Genomic DNA, 15691 nt, shown 5'->3' with positions numbered 1-15691 from the left:
GCAATGCATTTTATTTATCTCTTAAGAGGAATGGATCTGAAGGATTTTTGTTGCTCCAGGAACTTAGTAGTTCAAACAGTTGGCCAGATGCCATTTTTGCCTGCTTCTATTGGTCAACAAAAGGTGAGCATTTATTGGCTCCTGGCATTTCCCGCATGTTCTAATGCTTTCAGATTTCAGAAGTGAAATTGAACAAAGATTGTTGTCAAAGGTTTTGTGAGGGATTGGGAAGGGGAAATGCTAAGGTATGGAAGTGCCCCTTGATCACTAGGAGCCAGATAAAGCCTCTTCAGGAGTTGGATAGGAGCTGAAGCCTCTTCTTCCAGCTGGACAGCACGTATTCCATAATTCAAAATAACAACATGGAATTTCCTTAATATGCAATTTTAGAGAGAGCCAAAACAGCAAACTGGTGGTATGAACCAATAGTAAAACTTTCACATGGTTTATATTAAGACCGGTTTAGCATGTTGTGTGAAAAAAACTTGAGCATCTGAAAAGAATAATCAGTGAAAAATGGGTCGAGCAATGGTGACTGTTGCAAAGAAGGTTCTGAAGTTGCTAAAATATTCTTCAATACAAGAAAATATTTTTTTAAAAAATCATCTGTTATAATAAGAGTGTGTGGCTAGCAAGCTTTTAGCTAGTGTTCATTATATTAATTGAGTGATCCTGTATATGGATAGTCAGAAGCAAATCCCATTGAGTTCAGATGGACTTACTTCCAGATGAAGGTACATAGAATTATAACCTAAGAAAACAAGTGATAATTTGAGCAAGATTGGCAGAGCTTTTGGAATAATTTATTAATTATTCACTGTTCAGGACTGGCTGATTGGAGTGGCCTTTAAGCTCTGCAAGTAAATAAATAAAATGTGGATTCTGGCTTTATAGGCTGGTTTCAGCTTTGACACGTCTCTGACATATTGCTATCTTCCACTTTTAATTTTTTTGTGTTTAAATATTGGTTAACATACTGTAGTACATTTCAAATGTTCTAAGTGGTAGTACAAACAGCCTTTTGATTACATGGGGTGGAATATTATCCCTTCATTGCCAGAGATGAGATGGGGTGGTGGATGTGTGAAGTTGAAAGAACGAATATTTGCTTAATTCCATCTACAGAACTTGTGTCATTGAGCTGAAATTCAAAACAGGGACTTCCTCAGCAGCTGCTTCTTAGCTGTCAATTTTCAATTCTTGCAGAATGGGATGTCCTCTTCTGAGGGGGAACAGGGCAAGCTTTTTGAGGGACAAAATAACTTCGGACCCTCCTTTATGGCAAGCCCTGGAAAATAATTTCTTCTAAGGGCACTACTCTGCTAAGCCCTTGATTGATAAGACAGCTATGATTCCCCCTTCCCCTCCCCTCCCCAACTCTGTGCTTCTAAAAGAGTCCAGGAAATGGCAAAAGGATCCAAAACCTGTTTTCCTTTTGATAAGGCTCTTTTGGCACTCTCCACTATTAATAGGCCTTTTTACTCTGATGCTGGGGTGTAAGGGTGAATTTGTAGTAAAAATAAGCACTGCTGTTGCCAGGTAACTGCATTTCCGATAGCACCATAGCATGGGAGAGGAGTTGAAAGCTGGCTTGAGGAAATGGCTCACTACCTACCTTTGATCAGTGACTCACAGACAAGGAATGAAGAAACATGACAAAAGACAAAGACCAAATGGGAGAAAATCTATCTGCATGCCTCAAAAATGCAGAAAGATTATATGTATCTGCTCAAAGGGACAAGCAAAACTTCTGCAGCTGGAAATCCTTTAAAAACGTCCTCTGAGAAGTGCAGAGGGCAAAATAGTGACATGTTACCATGGCCCAAATAGCAGTGCCTGAATTTTGGCCCTTTCTCCAAGGATGGGAAGTAATTAAATAAGTCTTTTTTTCCCCCACAAAAAATCCTGAAACAACATGCTATCCAATTTTGTACTTTACTACCCAAATTCAGAGGCATGATCTGGGGGCTGCAAAAAGGAGGGAAACTGATAAGGCCCAACCTGCAGGTCCACCATTCTTGTCCTCACTGCTATAGACATGCCACGCTATGAAAGAAGGAATGGGAAGTGAAACATTTCCTCTGCTTTTCCCAACAAAAGGGTTTACTGTATGTCCAGCTCTACATTGTGGCTAGGGACTAAGAATAGCAAAGGTATAGTGCTTCAGTCCAATTTCTCCTAAGGCTTTCTAATAGCTAGAGTGACACATGGAAATCTGATTTTAAACAGGACACATTCTAAAATGCAGTTAGATAGTATACGGTCCTGTATGTTGTATGGGACCATCTGTTGTCCTATTCAAGACTTCAAAGGGTGAAGCCAAGAGGGCAAAGTCCCCGATCCAATAGCAGCAAGGAGTCAATATACCAGGCAGTCTGAGATCACAGTAGAGAATATTTGTAACTCAGGGTTGAATTGTTAGATTCTTGGTGTTCTCTGAGTTTGCTTCTCTTCCTGCAGACATTTCATTACCAGGCTAGAGAACATCATTAGTGCATGGGGGCATTCAAGGAAGAAACAATAACCCAATCAAGGCTGGGAGGACAAGTAACCACATATAAACAGTCAACCAACTTCCCTGCCCCATGCACTGGTGATGTTACCTAGCTGGGTAAGGAAATGTCTGCAGAAGGAGACGCAAACTCAGAAGATCAAAAACTCAACAATCCAAGATCAAGCATGAGGTTAACCAGTTACCTGGGCTCCCAAGCTGTAGCTAATGCTTTCAGCAATGAACTGTTCTCACATCTCCTCACATCTCTCTAATTGCAGCACAAACAAGTCCTACTAACTGTTTTTCTGTAACAAAACTCCCATTTTTAAAAAGACACTGCCAGGGCCATCGGGTTTAAAGAAAGAAGAAGAACAGAATATTTTAGTCTTGTCTTGCCATTAGCTAATTCTCATTCAAAATCCAGTGTTCTAGGAAACTCAAATGGGATGCAAGGCACCCAAAGTCAGTGATTATTTCCTTCCCCTAACTTCTTATTCCCCTCGCCTCTTTGCTGTACTTTACTAAACTATGATAGAAATGAACTGCTCTTTTTGCCCTAACAGTCTCATCTTCAACTCAGGGGCAGCTGCAGGGGGTAGGTGGGACTTTGCACAGTTGTTGCTGCCATCAACTGTTTTGACACATTCCTTTTCCCCTCCCCCCAGCAGACAGCCCTGCTTCAAGTAATGACATTTTAAGACTTTGTTAGATAGATATATTGCTGCCAGGTGAGATAGAACGAAATGACATGGGACAAGGGATAAAATGCAGAAAGAATGGACAATAATGCAGAAACTTCCATATATATGCTGTATAATCCAACCCTACTAAAAAGATTTGCTGTATTGAGGATATGGAGAGATACAGCAGGAAGAAACAAGAGGACTGAGATATTCTTTTATTTTTATTTTATGGGGGGGCACATTCATAGTACTTTAGCATAACATCTGTATCAAAATTTACAGTAAATTAGGGTCCTGTTTCATGGGATCTGTAGGCTCCTGCTGCTTTTGTCAAAATGACAAAACAGTGTTGCTTTGTTGTTGTTGTGTTGCAAATGCTGCCTCTTTTAGAGATGTGGGTGATGTCACAACACAGGTGCAAAAGGAGTGGGGCTTTCATACAGAATGCTACTGGGAGCCACTGTGGCTTGTGAAGCAGTAGTGTTACGTGGGCATCACATTATTTGCCAGAAAGTACACAAACCACTGCATTCTGGCCCAGCTGCAGCTTCTGAATGCTCTTCAAGGGTAGCCCCATGTAGAGTGAATTGTAATAGTCCAAGTGGGAGGTGCCTAGGCACGAGTGACTATGAGCTCTTGATCTAGGAATGAGAGCAATTGGTGCAAAAGAGGGGTTTCTGGAAAGGCCTTCCAGGCCATGACTGCCACCTGCTCTTCAAACTGCACTGTGAATCCAAGAGGATCTTGCAATTGCATGCCAACTCTGTTGGTATGCTTTAGGTGTCTCTTCTGGAGTTCCTCTGAAAACTAGGGGTCCCTCTAGGATCTGTGCACACAGAGAATCTGCATTGGCATGATCTGATGCAAGGTTACTATTGCCGTCTCATTCCATGTAGCAACAGTCAAACCATAAACACAGCCTCAGGGACACCCCGCAAATTACTTCTGAAACTTGACAGGATCCATCAGGCTCCTGGGCCAGATTGATCAAATAGATCTTTCCTCCCTGCCACAGGGGGTAGCCAAAGAGAACCCCAAAGCTAACAGGGAATATTTTGACCACACCCAGGGACTGATGATAATGTTCTACAGTTCCAGATCATATCACTACTGCCCCAAGACAAAAGCCAGATCTACTATGATCCCCACTGTGAATTAGGCCCTCAGTAATGTGGATCAGGTTGTGGTTGCCTTGGTGGTGGTCTTGGGCCCCCTATCCAGGTTCAGGGGGGCATTTAGGAGCAGTGTTTATATTATTTGCTATACAAGTAGAATAAAGGTTGTTTGGTTTTTAAAAAAGCAAAGGTATAGGCTGAAGTTGTGGTTAGTGACTAAAATGTTGATGCAAATCAACATGCAGTTACTATAGCTATTCATATGAAAGTGAATGCAAACATAGACCTTGCTTTCCACCCTTGCAATGGGGCAATATTTATTGAACTATTTGCAATGATATCACAAGCAGCAAAAAGAGCCTTTTATAATAGTATTTCACACTTATCTACAGTCTTCAAAGCATTTCACCTGGATTATCAAGTGATAATTCTTACATTGTAAGAATTATTATTCTTTATATTGCGGAGGCAGAGATATCTAGAACCATCTACTAAATTTGTAACAAAAGTCAGGCAAGTTCCTGGTTTGTTGCTCATTCTCTATGCTCATTAGGGCTCACAATATGCTGTCAGTAACACCCTACAGGAAGAGATTTTTCAAAAGGTTGGAGGCTGATGATATTGGTGGGCTGCAGAGAATTAAGCAGAGTTCTGTCTGAGAGAATTGGATAAGTAAAGTACTAGTGTTTCTTACACAGTTCTCTTCTTTTGGACTATCAGATGGTAAAACAATAACTAAATTATATATAAATAAGATTATTTATTATTACTATTACTATTTTATATATATAAATATATATAAATAAAAAATAAATTGTAAAACGCTAGCTGGCAGCAGAGATACAGAAAACTCTAACTCTTTACTGCCACCTAGTAGCCATTTGGATTTCAGCAGCCCTGATCTGATAGCTATATTCTTCCCATTCAAAAAAAAAAAAAAAAAAAGCATCTTTCCAAAAGATAAACCTTTATTTGAAGCCATTGTCCTTTTAAAAGACTGTTCTCCAAATTCAGTTTACTTTGAGGAGAGAAAGCAGAGGAGTGGTCTTTCAATAGTGGGACAACAGATTGTAGAGACCTGTAGGTCACTACTTTCTCCATTATGCTGAAGAAAATGAATTTGTTTAAATTAAAATAATAATTTTCTAATTTGCATACAAAGACATAAATCAGCCATATGTTATAACATAAATACATCAACATATGTTATGTTAATGTATGCTCTCTTTTGTCTTATTTTTTGATGCTGAGTAAGTGGCTGGCCTATTGATTAAAAAAAATCATGGTGAAATATTGACTCCATATTGGGAAAAATCAGATTGTAGTCGAGCCCGGGCTAAGTTACCAAGTGCCAAAGCATTTGATCTCAACAATGATTGAATAAACTATCAGAAATGGTGATCAAAGAGTGTTCTTTTACAGAGCAGCACTTTAGTATCACATTCTTTTGCCAGTAAACACAACCTCTGCTTTCACTCCTATTGCACCCAACATGTAAGTAACCATTTTCTGTTTATTATATAGAAATCTCCTTCAAAGCAGACCATATCAACAGGTTTTCAGCCATATCCCTTTGTAGCCTTGATTCTCAAAGAATCACTGTTCAAGTCTGTAAGAAAATTTCTCAAGCATTTTGGAAAGTGAGAGACTGCAAGTCTTGACTCAATCAATCAAGTTTTTACTATAACTGAGGGGGAAAAGATCATGGAGAAAAAAATAAGCTGTTCTCAAGAAGAAAGAACCAGGAAAATCTGCCAAGCCAAGGACATTGTCTTCATAGGATCTGTAACGAGAAAGCATTTGTCTGGAAGGCATTTCTCGGAAAGATGATTGATTATTTACGGAAATTATTTACGGAAATCATTCAGGAAGACATTTATTGTAACAGCTATAATTTACTATATGAAACAAGATCTTCTATTTTTATGGAGAAAGACTATTTTAAAGTTGGCTAGTATTTTCAAGAATTGTTTATATTTTGCCAATTCAATTTCACAAATGTGCAATATTTATGGCTTCTTCCCCCCTCCATTTGTAATCATTTCTGAAAACCTTAATTGCTTTCTGCTGAATTCCCTCCCATCTATTTACAAGTACATGTATTCTTCAGCAGAACAATCCAATGTGTATTTCCTCAAAAATAAACTCCAGTTCTGGTCACATGTTTTATTGAACAAGTCGGTTGTCTAAGTTTGCAAAACACACTAAACCACATTATTATTTATAATGCTGTGTGCATAGGATTGCATTCTCAAACCGTATTTATACCTGGATCTGAACATAGATGGTTTATATATTCATACATACATACATACATACATACATACATACATACAGGTAGTCCTCGACTTATGACCACAGTTGGGAGAAGAACTTCCTTTGCTAAGCAATGCAGTTGTTAAGTGAGTCACACCTGATTTTACATCCCACCCCCCACCCCCATATATGAGGGAGATCTTGCACATCTTGTACTGATTTTCTGGTGATTAAAAAGTAAAGATAAATTTTAAAATAATCTATAATGCTACCAATCTCACAAGACACAAACAAAATAAGAGTTTGTTCTTAAAGAAAGGCAACATATAAAACATTTTATATATTCCATTTTTTAATTAATTTTTATTAGGAAATTTTTACAGAACAGAAGCAATACAAACTTAGGAAAAAAAGAAAAGATGATGGATAGATAAAAGAAGAAGAAGAAAGAGAAGATATAGAAAAGAAAAGGAAAAGGAAAAAAAGATATAAAGGAGCAGCTTCCAATCTTCTTTACAGCAGTTATAAATGCATTTATACTTTATCCTCTCTCTTTAAAATTATATCATAACTCCCTTCTTTCCATATTTTACCCATTCTAATCATCAAACCCATAAATCACAAATTCATTTTTTTCCATTTTCAGCAAAAAGTCCGTAAAGGGTTTCTAATAATGAATGAATGTAATTATCGTCGTCTCCCTAATCAGACAGGTCAATTTTGCCATTTCTGCAAGTTTTGTCATCTTCACCAACCAAAACATTCTATATACTCAAAATGCAACATTGATATAGAAGAAGATATGTTATAGAACCATTCAGATTAGGGAAAAACAGTAGGTTGATTAAAAAGAAAATTAACAAAATAAATGAAACATTCCTAGTAGATCACAAGATACCACTGGTCTGTGTATAGGAGAGCAGAGTATTCCAAATTCATATTATAGATCACAATAGATCTGAAAGAAAGAGAATCCTCATGTACACCTTGAGGTATGCTCCAAGTCTGACATAAAACACAATTTCTTAATTTGTACAGAGAAATAAAGAACCTTAAACTTAACACTTAGTTATCCCAATTCCTTCCCCAGCTTTTCTGCTGGGGGAAGCAAGCTTCTTCTGCTGTTAAAAAAAAACAAAACTCCAGCGAAAGGAGGGGTTACAGGTATTGGATTCTTTGTGTACGTAACAAAACAACATATCTTCTTTGTGGATATAGGTCGACTGCAGCTTGGTGTGTAATATACATTTACAACACCAGCAAACGACAAGAACATGCCTTGTCTCCCAAACTCGGGGGAAAGCATTAGTCTATACCCAATTGCCTTAACAGCCTATCAGGCTGAAAATCAACCTCCAAAGTGATAATTGTAAACCTTGTTTAATCAAATAAAAGAAGAGTTGATACAGAAGCTGAATTTACATGAGAAAGAAAGGTCACAGAAAAGTCAGCTCAGTAATGGAAAAATAAAGAAACTAGAACCAGCTTCTCCCTAAACATTGCTGGCTCATTTCTATGAATAAGGGAAGCAAATTGTTTCACCAGCAATAGTTTTGCAACCAGCTGCTCCATCCAAACAGCTGATGTCCACCCCTTAGGTCATAAGGGTGTCTGCTCTTCAGGTTTCAGAATGACAAAAAACAGTAACAAAGATTGATCTCTCACTATTGTGTTGATTGGAGAACATCACCTGATGTTTCTCCAGCATAATAAGGCTTACAGTGGGGTAGCATTCTGTCCCCTTAATTTGAACTTTACTGAATGACAGCAGGATCACCCTGTATAGCAGTGTTTCTCAACCTAGGCAACTGGAAGATGGGTGGACTTCAATTCCCAGATTTCCCCAGCTGGCTGGGGAAATCTGGGAACTGAAGTCCACCCATCTTCCAGTTGCCTAGGTTGAGAAACATTGCTCTATAGTCTTGCTCTTGCCAGAGAGGGGAAAAAAGGATTCACAGCATTTGTTCAGTATTATTTTCACACAACACAGGGAGAACTTAGCACTTTGTAGGAGCTGAATTATTCCTTTGACCGTTCATCAGGAATTTTTTCTAAATCTTCTGCCATTTCCTCTGCCCTTATGAACACCATCTAAACCTTTAAAATACTTTCACCTTGTTCCATCCGAGCTGCAAAGCCAAGACTAGCACAGGGTATTTCCAGAAGAGGGTTTTATCTTGTGATTACTCTGATCCGTTCAATGCTTTTTACAGAATGTTCAGATTATGTTGCCTCACTTGTTATCCTCCCATGTCTTCCCCATCTTTTGTTTAATTGAAAAATATTACTGGAGGAAGATTAAATAGATGCATAATGCCTTTTGATTGGTGCTACTAGGAGTTCTCCATCTTAAACAACCCATTGTATAAAGTAAACTCACAGATTACACCAAGATTTATAGAGTAAGTAGGATTTATATAGTAAATAGAAATGGCAGGTGTTTATACATAGCAAATCAAATGCTTGCTTGGCTCTCCTTCCATGCTTTAGGTAGGCTATTGCTTAAGCACCACCACCACCACATTGTTCATGCACTAAACACGTCTTCCCCAACCTATGTACCTTACATATACGTGGATTTCAGCTTCCACAATGCTCAAAAATAGCCATGCTGGCTAAGACATTCTGGGAGTTGAAATCTACAGACTGGTTTCGGAAGTGTGCATTAAACTATTTGCTTGTTGCCTATTAAATCAAAAAGAAGTAAAATATCTGTGCAAACTGTAGGATCCATACTAACAGCTAGGATGGCCCTGTTCAGAGGTCCCTAAAGTTTCTCAGGGCTGGCTGGTGTGGGTCTTCCGGGCTGTGTGGCCGTGGTCTTGAAGTCTTGTTTCCTAACGTTTCGCCAGCACCTGTGACCGGCATCTTCAGAGTGCAGGAGCACAGACAGGAGCAGACAGGGGCACAGAGAGAACTGCTCCTGTCTGTGCTCCTGCACTCTGAAGATGCCGGTCACAGGTGCTGGCGAAATGTTAGGAAACAAGACTTCAAGACCACGGCCACACAGCCCAGAAGACCCACACCAGCCATCGTATGCCGGCCGTGAAAGCCTTCGACAATACATTTCTCAGGGCTGCCTATTTTCATGTAAGTTTGCTCAAACATTTCAAGTAAGTTTGTACAATTTCCATCTCTCTAGTATTTGCTGGGTCAGTAAGAAAGGCAGACCATTTTCTTCATTGGTCCCATAGCTGTGAAATAATCTTTAGTTGAGATTCACCCGTTCTCCTCTGAATCCTTTTAGTCAGAAACTGAAGACTATTTTATTTTGGATGGGTTTTTTAATTGTAATTTTACAGTGATTTCTCTTACCTACTGAATTGTGTAAAGCCCAATTAAAAGCATTGTTTTTGATCTACATTTTTCCACTGCCCAGAGAAAGGGAGCAAAGAAGAGGAAAGTACTGGAGATAAGAGAAAGCAATATCTGCTATTCTTTGCACTTTCCTATCCCTCAGAAATGTGAGGCCCCACAATGCTATTTTTTCTCCTTTAAAATAAAAGTGGAAATATTAAGCATAGGTTTTTGTTTTTGTTTTAAACAGACTTCAGGTGTGTGCTGTGACTCTAATCCAGGAAAGACTTCATGGAAATGTTTACATCACAATTCAGGGTTCTGAAATGCTAACATGGACTACTAACATTCTGACACATACTTTTTACTTCTGAAATGTCATTATGGCTATACATTTGCTTTTTATATAATAGCAAAACTTTATGGAACACATAGCATTGCAAAATATGCGTAGCATTGCTTTGTATAACCCAACAAACCCAGCAAGAATTAAAATATTCCCCTCTCCCTCAAATAGACAGCACATATTTTGCCTCTTCATGCTACTTTATTTTTTGCTGTGACTTTTCACAGTGACATAAGCGTCATGAACTTCCTTTTAAAAAACTCTTCTGAATTAACATCTTATTCTAAGTTTCTTTATTCACACCTAAAATAAGGTGGCAAACTGGAATTCTCACGCCTAGACAAAGATTTAAAAAGAAGTTGGGTTGCAATGAGTAGGTAGGGTGACATAGGAAGAGGAGGAGGAGGAGGTTCCACAAGGACATTCAATACAGCCAATTATCTCACATACTTAAGGCTGACGTTATCTACTGTTTAGATGTGTTGGAATATAACTGCTATGGCTATTGCCTCCATTAGCCATCATGGCTTAGGAGCTATAAATCAAAATATCTGGGGAATACCAGGTTTGGAAGGCTGACTTTGATCAAACTAGTGGTGGGGAATTTGCAGTTTCCCAGCTGTTGCTGAACATTCTCACAACATTCTTCACTACTGGCCACGTTGATTGGGAGGGCTGGAAACTGTAGTTTAGAAACATCTAGAAGCACTCAGAAGGCTGCCAGATGTGGGTTGCAAAAATCCAGGCAACTACCATATGGCAGCAAAGAATTAGAGTCTGTTTCTTTGCCATTTTTCTAGAGGTCACCAGATTTTTATAACCCAGTTCTGGTAGCTTTGACTCACAAGTTCTTTACCCTTTTCTTGAGACAATGGTCAAAATTACACATACTTATTCATATTCTCTTTCCATCAAGCATTACGTCAGGTGTAGTGCTCTTCTGAAAGAGCCCTAAACCCTCAGCCAAAAATAGCCCCGCTGACAAGTCACAGGTGGGAGGGCTGTGGGATGAAGCAGGAGGAAGTGTTTGCTAAGAGGTGAGGGACTGCTTCAAAGGACTGGCAATGCTGATGAGGGGCAGCCATGGTTGGCAGCATCCAGAAGTAGCCAAAGTGGCACTGTTTTCCCCAGAGTAACAAAGACAATAAAGAGGATAACCAGGGATATCTTTTCAGTGAATCAGTGAACAATTGTAATGCATGTATTGATGACAGAACCAGCAACACACAGCTGGCCAAATCCAGCTCTGTTTCCTAGTATAAATTCTATATACCTTCTCTGCAGCATAGAACTAGCGCTCTCTCAAGAGAGTATTAGTCCTGTTTTTAAAACACGGGTCCAACATTCTTTCAAATGAACACTAAACCCATGTTTAAAAAATTGGACTAGCCTCTTTCCAAAGAACTCTAAACCCATTTGTATAAGGAACTTGCATGAGAATGGATAAATGCTTTGGAAAACTTTCCTGAGCACCTGCCTCCACAGAAGTCAGGTATTTGGTCAGTTCAGCAGCCCAAACCCAAATGGCCTTGGAGGGCAGGGTCCAGTGACTGGAAAGGAGGGAGCATGCCCACAGCAGCAGCCTAAAGAGGCTAGTAGGAGCTAGACAGATTCCAACTTCTGACCATGCCATCAGCTACAGTACATTGTTGATGAAGAACGCTAGATCGTACCAAGACAAAAAATGTGTCAGGAGAAGAGAGAAAACAGTGCTTTCAGCAACATGATTCACTTTACCTCTCCATAGCTTTCAATCCTTGCAAACTATCCTTGCTTCCATGACATCTATATACAATTCCATACATTACCTTTTGTTCTTCTCACCTCTCTCTTTTTGAGGATCTTATTAACTCCATTCAATCATGATTTTCTTGATTTTCCCTTTCCCCTTGATCCCACTCTTCCTTCATATATTTATGTTGGATTTTTTTCATTGATTCTCTCTATGTGATCAAACCACATCAATACACTTTTCTTGTAGAACTCAGTTTTACATAAAAGCCATATTCATTCAACAGTATTCTTTCTTGACTCTGGGCTGGTCCATATATCCATGGTATTGTGGTTTCCTCCCATCTTTGAGTGAGAATTAAAAGCACTGCCTCCACAGTGTACTTTATTGTGACTCTGCGGTGGGGCCAGTCTCTGTTGCTTCCCACACATATGGAACACAGTGTAGTTTCAGGGCAGTGATTGATGGAATCCTTGCTGTCCTTCTCCCCAACCCAGTATCATTTATGGATGGGAAACAGCCTACCAATTGCTCCCCTGAAAGCATGGTGGGGCAGGTCTACTGGGCTTTAGGAACTTCCTATCCCGTCATCTGCAATCAGTAGGAATATTTTTTGTGGTGGGGGAGTTTTCACAGTATCAGAAAGTGGTCTGTGCCATATTCAGAACTTATCTTCAATAATTCATTCAAACTTTCATCATAAAACAATAAAATCAATAATCTTGTAGATTTAAATTAATTCCTTTGTCTCATGGTCTCATGTATGTATGAGTAGACATACACTTAAACCACAGACTCAAAACAAACAGATAATTTTCTAAACTGATACGAGTCAACCTTTCATTTTTGGATCTCTGAATGGCCTAATCACTTTTCTGTGCTCTCTTTTCTCAATTCTACCCATCCACTCCTATCACCTACAAGAACCCTTTTCCCCCCACTTTCATGTGGTATGTTGCACAATCTGATTCTTCCTTTATCACCATTTACTAGGGCATAACTTGCAACTATCACCAGTCTGAAGATTCCTACTATCATGCACACCAATAATGACCTTTTATTATAATTAAATGGGCCCCTTCACTACCCTATATATAGTAATTAATTCTATAAGATCAGACCACTTTCATTCAGCTCCATCCTTCCTCTTTCTCTTAGTTTCATAGCTACATATTGGTTGATGACTTATGGTGGGGCTTAGATGAAGGGAGTGTGACGCCACTGGTCCTGCTAGATTTTTCAGCAGACTTCAGTATCACTGACATTCGGGACCCCCTGCAAAGATTGGGACTTGGAGACATCATTCTTTGGTGGTTTAGTTCCTGCTTGCCTGCTCAGAGCGTGCCTGTAGAGAGTGGTTGCTGAGAGTCCCTACCCCTCCCAAGTGCCATGAGAGGGAACTTGGAGTCAAGCTCCCCTCATACAGAATGCCCTCTTGCCAGATAGAAGAACCTCAGTTTTAAGATTTAGCAAATTTTCAAAAGCATGCCTTTTCAATGTGTATTTGGGGACAAAGGTGAGAGTAGGTAGAGGCATCTGAATGTGTGATGAATTTCTGTTGTTTGATGACATACGACACCTTGGTTTTTTGATTATAATATTATAATTGCTGAATTGTTTTCGATCTATTGATAATTCCTGATAATTGATTATTGTGTATTTGTATGTTGTCACTTGTGAGTCCCTTTGAAAATTAGTGAAGCACTTATAATAGTAGAAACATATATAAATAATAAACCTACATATTTTTTATTTATTTATTTCATTTCATTTCATTTGTAACTCATAATTCTTTACCATGTTACATTTCAACTCACCACTTTTCGTAAAGCATGGTTATCACCAGATAGGCCGATAGATATTGATCTCTGCTGTCCATCAAGTTTTTAATTGAATGAGGATTTCACATAATGCTTTTTAGTAAGATCTAAATTAAGCTATCATCCTTAGTCATATTTGAGCCACATGAAGTGTTTCTTGTTAACAGTAAGGACAATACTAGTCAATTTGGGCCGGTAGGCCGTAAGTGCATCCAGTTTTACTCCAAACTTGCTCAGTGCAGGCTAGGATCTCTAATCCAGAGACTACCTTGCAAGCCAATATTCTATTGCCTGTATCCCACTGACTAGGAGGTATATGCAATATGCTAATACATACTCTGGATGCAAAACTAATTTCCATCATCCCTTTTTAAGAGATAAGGGTGCAGCCTGAGTTTCTATAATGTATTTCTTTATTTTATTTTATTTTATTTTATTTTATTTTACTTTATGGAAACATTATAAACAAATTGATCTGATTACAACATTGGAAATTTTGTCTTAATGATTCTGATGCAATGATTCATAGTAGCATTGAAATGCTCCCATAAAAATTAAATATGAATTATTGTCTTCTCTCTGTTTCTGCCTGGTCAGGATACTGATTCATATTTAATTTTTATAGAAGCATTTCAATGCCACTATTAATTGTAGAATTGTGAAATGACATATACATTTCTTGAAATCCAAATTATATTTCACTTGCAGGAAAAAAGCATAAGACTAAGGAAAAAGAGAAGTGGGTTCTTTGGAAAATTGTTCTGAAGAAGACATTTGAAAATGTGTGGAGGTATTCCAATTCCCTTTTATATATGTCTTCTAATTACAACAATATTGATTTTAGAGAAGAGCCCTCATCTGAAAATGATACCATCCATCATTCAAGCATAGAGCGTTGCCTTCCCTATTACAGTCTTCGCCAGCGATTTGGTATTTAAGTTCTATTTCCTAAACAAAGTGATCTGTCTACAGTCTTGTAGATTATACATTTCTGACCATTTATAAAAATTAGAAGGAGGAGAAATTTAACAGCTTACTGATGTCAAAAGCTGCTGGTATTGTTCTGGGGACTGTCCTGGTGTTGAACTTTAAGTTGCAACGTTTGTCTAGACAGTAACATTAGGATGTGGACTGGCTTTGCCCATCACAGCTGGCCATGGGACTATCCTGAAGAGGAAGGACTGTAAAAAGTTATGCCTGAGTAAGATCTGCCCAAGCTAATGTGCGAATCTGTCTTTTGGCTGATTTCTAGTTCTGCTCTGGTTTGCCCCTTGCTGCTCTCCAGTTTGTTTCTTTAGTCTTTATCCATTTCTTGTTTTAACTTCTTCCTTCACTGAAATGAGGGCCTTTGTACAACTTCGGGTTGTGCATCAGTTACGCCCTTTTCTGGATCGGGATGCCCTTCAAACAGTCACTCATGCCCTTGTTATCTCCCAGATAGACTACTGCAATGTGCTGTACATGGGGCTACCCTTGAAGAGTATCTGGAAGCTACAGCTGGTCCAGAATGCGGCCGTGCAGGCTATTTTTGGAGCCCCAAGAAGGGCCCATGTAACACTGTTGCTCCTTGAGCTGCATTGTGTACCAGTTTGCTTCTGGGTCCAATTCAAGGTGTTGGTTATTACCTTTAAAGCCCTACATGGCATGGGACCAGGTTACCTGCAGGATTGCCTCTCCCCTATGACTTCAACCCGTCCCACCCAATCACACAGAGAGGGCATGCTTTGGACCCCCTCAGTAAAAGAACTTCAATTAGCAGGGTCCAGAAGGCGGGCCTTCTCTGCGGTAGCCCCCGCTCTTTGGAACATTCTGCCCCCGGAGGTGCGATTGGCCCCCTCACTCCTGGCCTTCCGAAGGGCCTTGAAGACCTGGCTCTGTCACCTGGCCTGGGATGGGGAGGGAACACTTCAAGCAGGGGGATGGCTAGCCCCTTAGTGGCTGGCTGTCT

General features: G+C 39.3%; 1 long non-coding RNA gene across 1 annotated transcript in view; it reads left to right on the top strand.

Moving 5' to 3' along the window:
* The window catches only part of LOC148214127 (uncharacterized), a 36029-nt gene extending 29586 nt beyond the window's left edge, over positions 1-6443 (top strand). Inside the window, exon 3 of the long non-coding RNA XR_015798582.1 lies at positions 5817-6443. This is a non-coding gene — a long non-coding RNA (uncharacterized LOC148214127). The remainder of the gene's footprint in view (positions 1-5816) is intronic.
* The last annotated feature ends 9248 nt before the right edge of the window (positions 6444-15691 follow it).

This window comes from Python bivittatus, unplaced genomic scaffold (genome assembly GCF_059951505.1).
Source record: "Python bivittatus isolate LINGU-HERP-01145 unplaced genomic scaffold, Pbiv_v1 ctg000700_np1212, whole genome shotgun sequence".
Classification (NCBI taxonomy): domain Eukaryota; kingdom Metazoa; phylum Chordata; class Lepidosauria; order Squamata; family Pythonidae; genus Python; species Python bivittatus.
The sequence above is the reverse complement of the archived record's forward strand: the minus strand, read 5'-3'. Positions and strand labels throughout refer to the sequence as shown.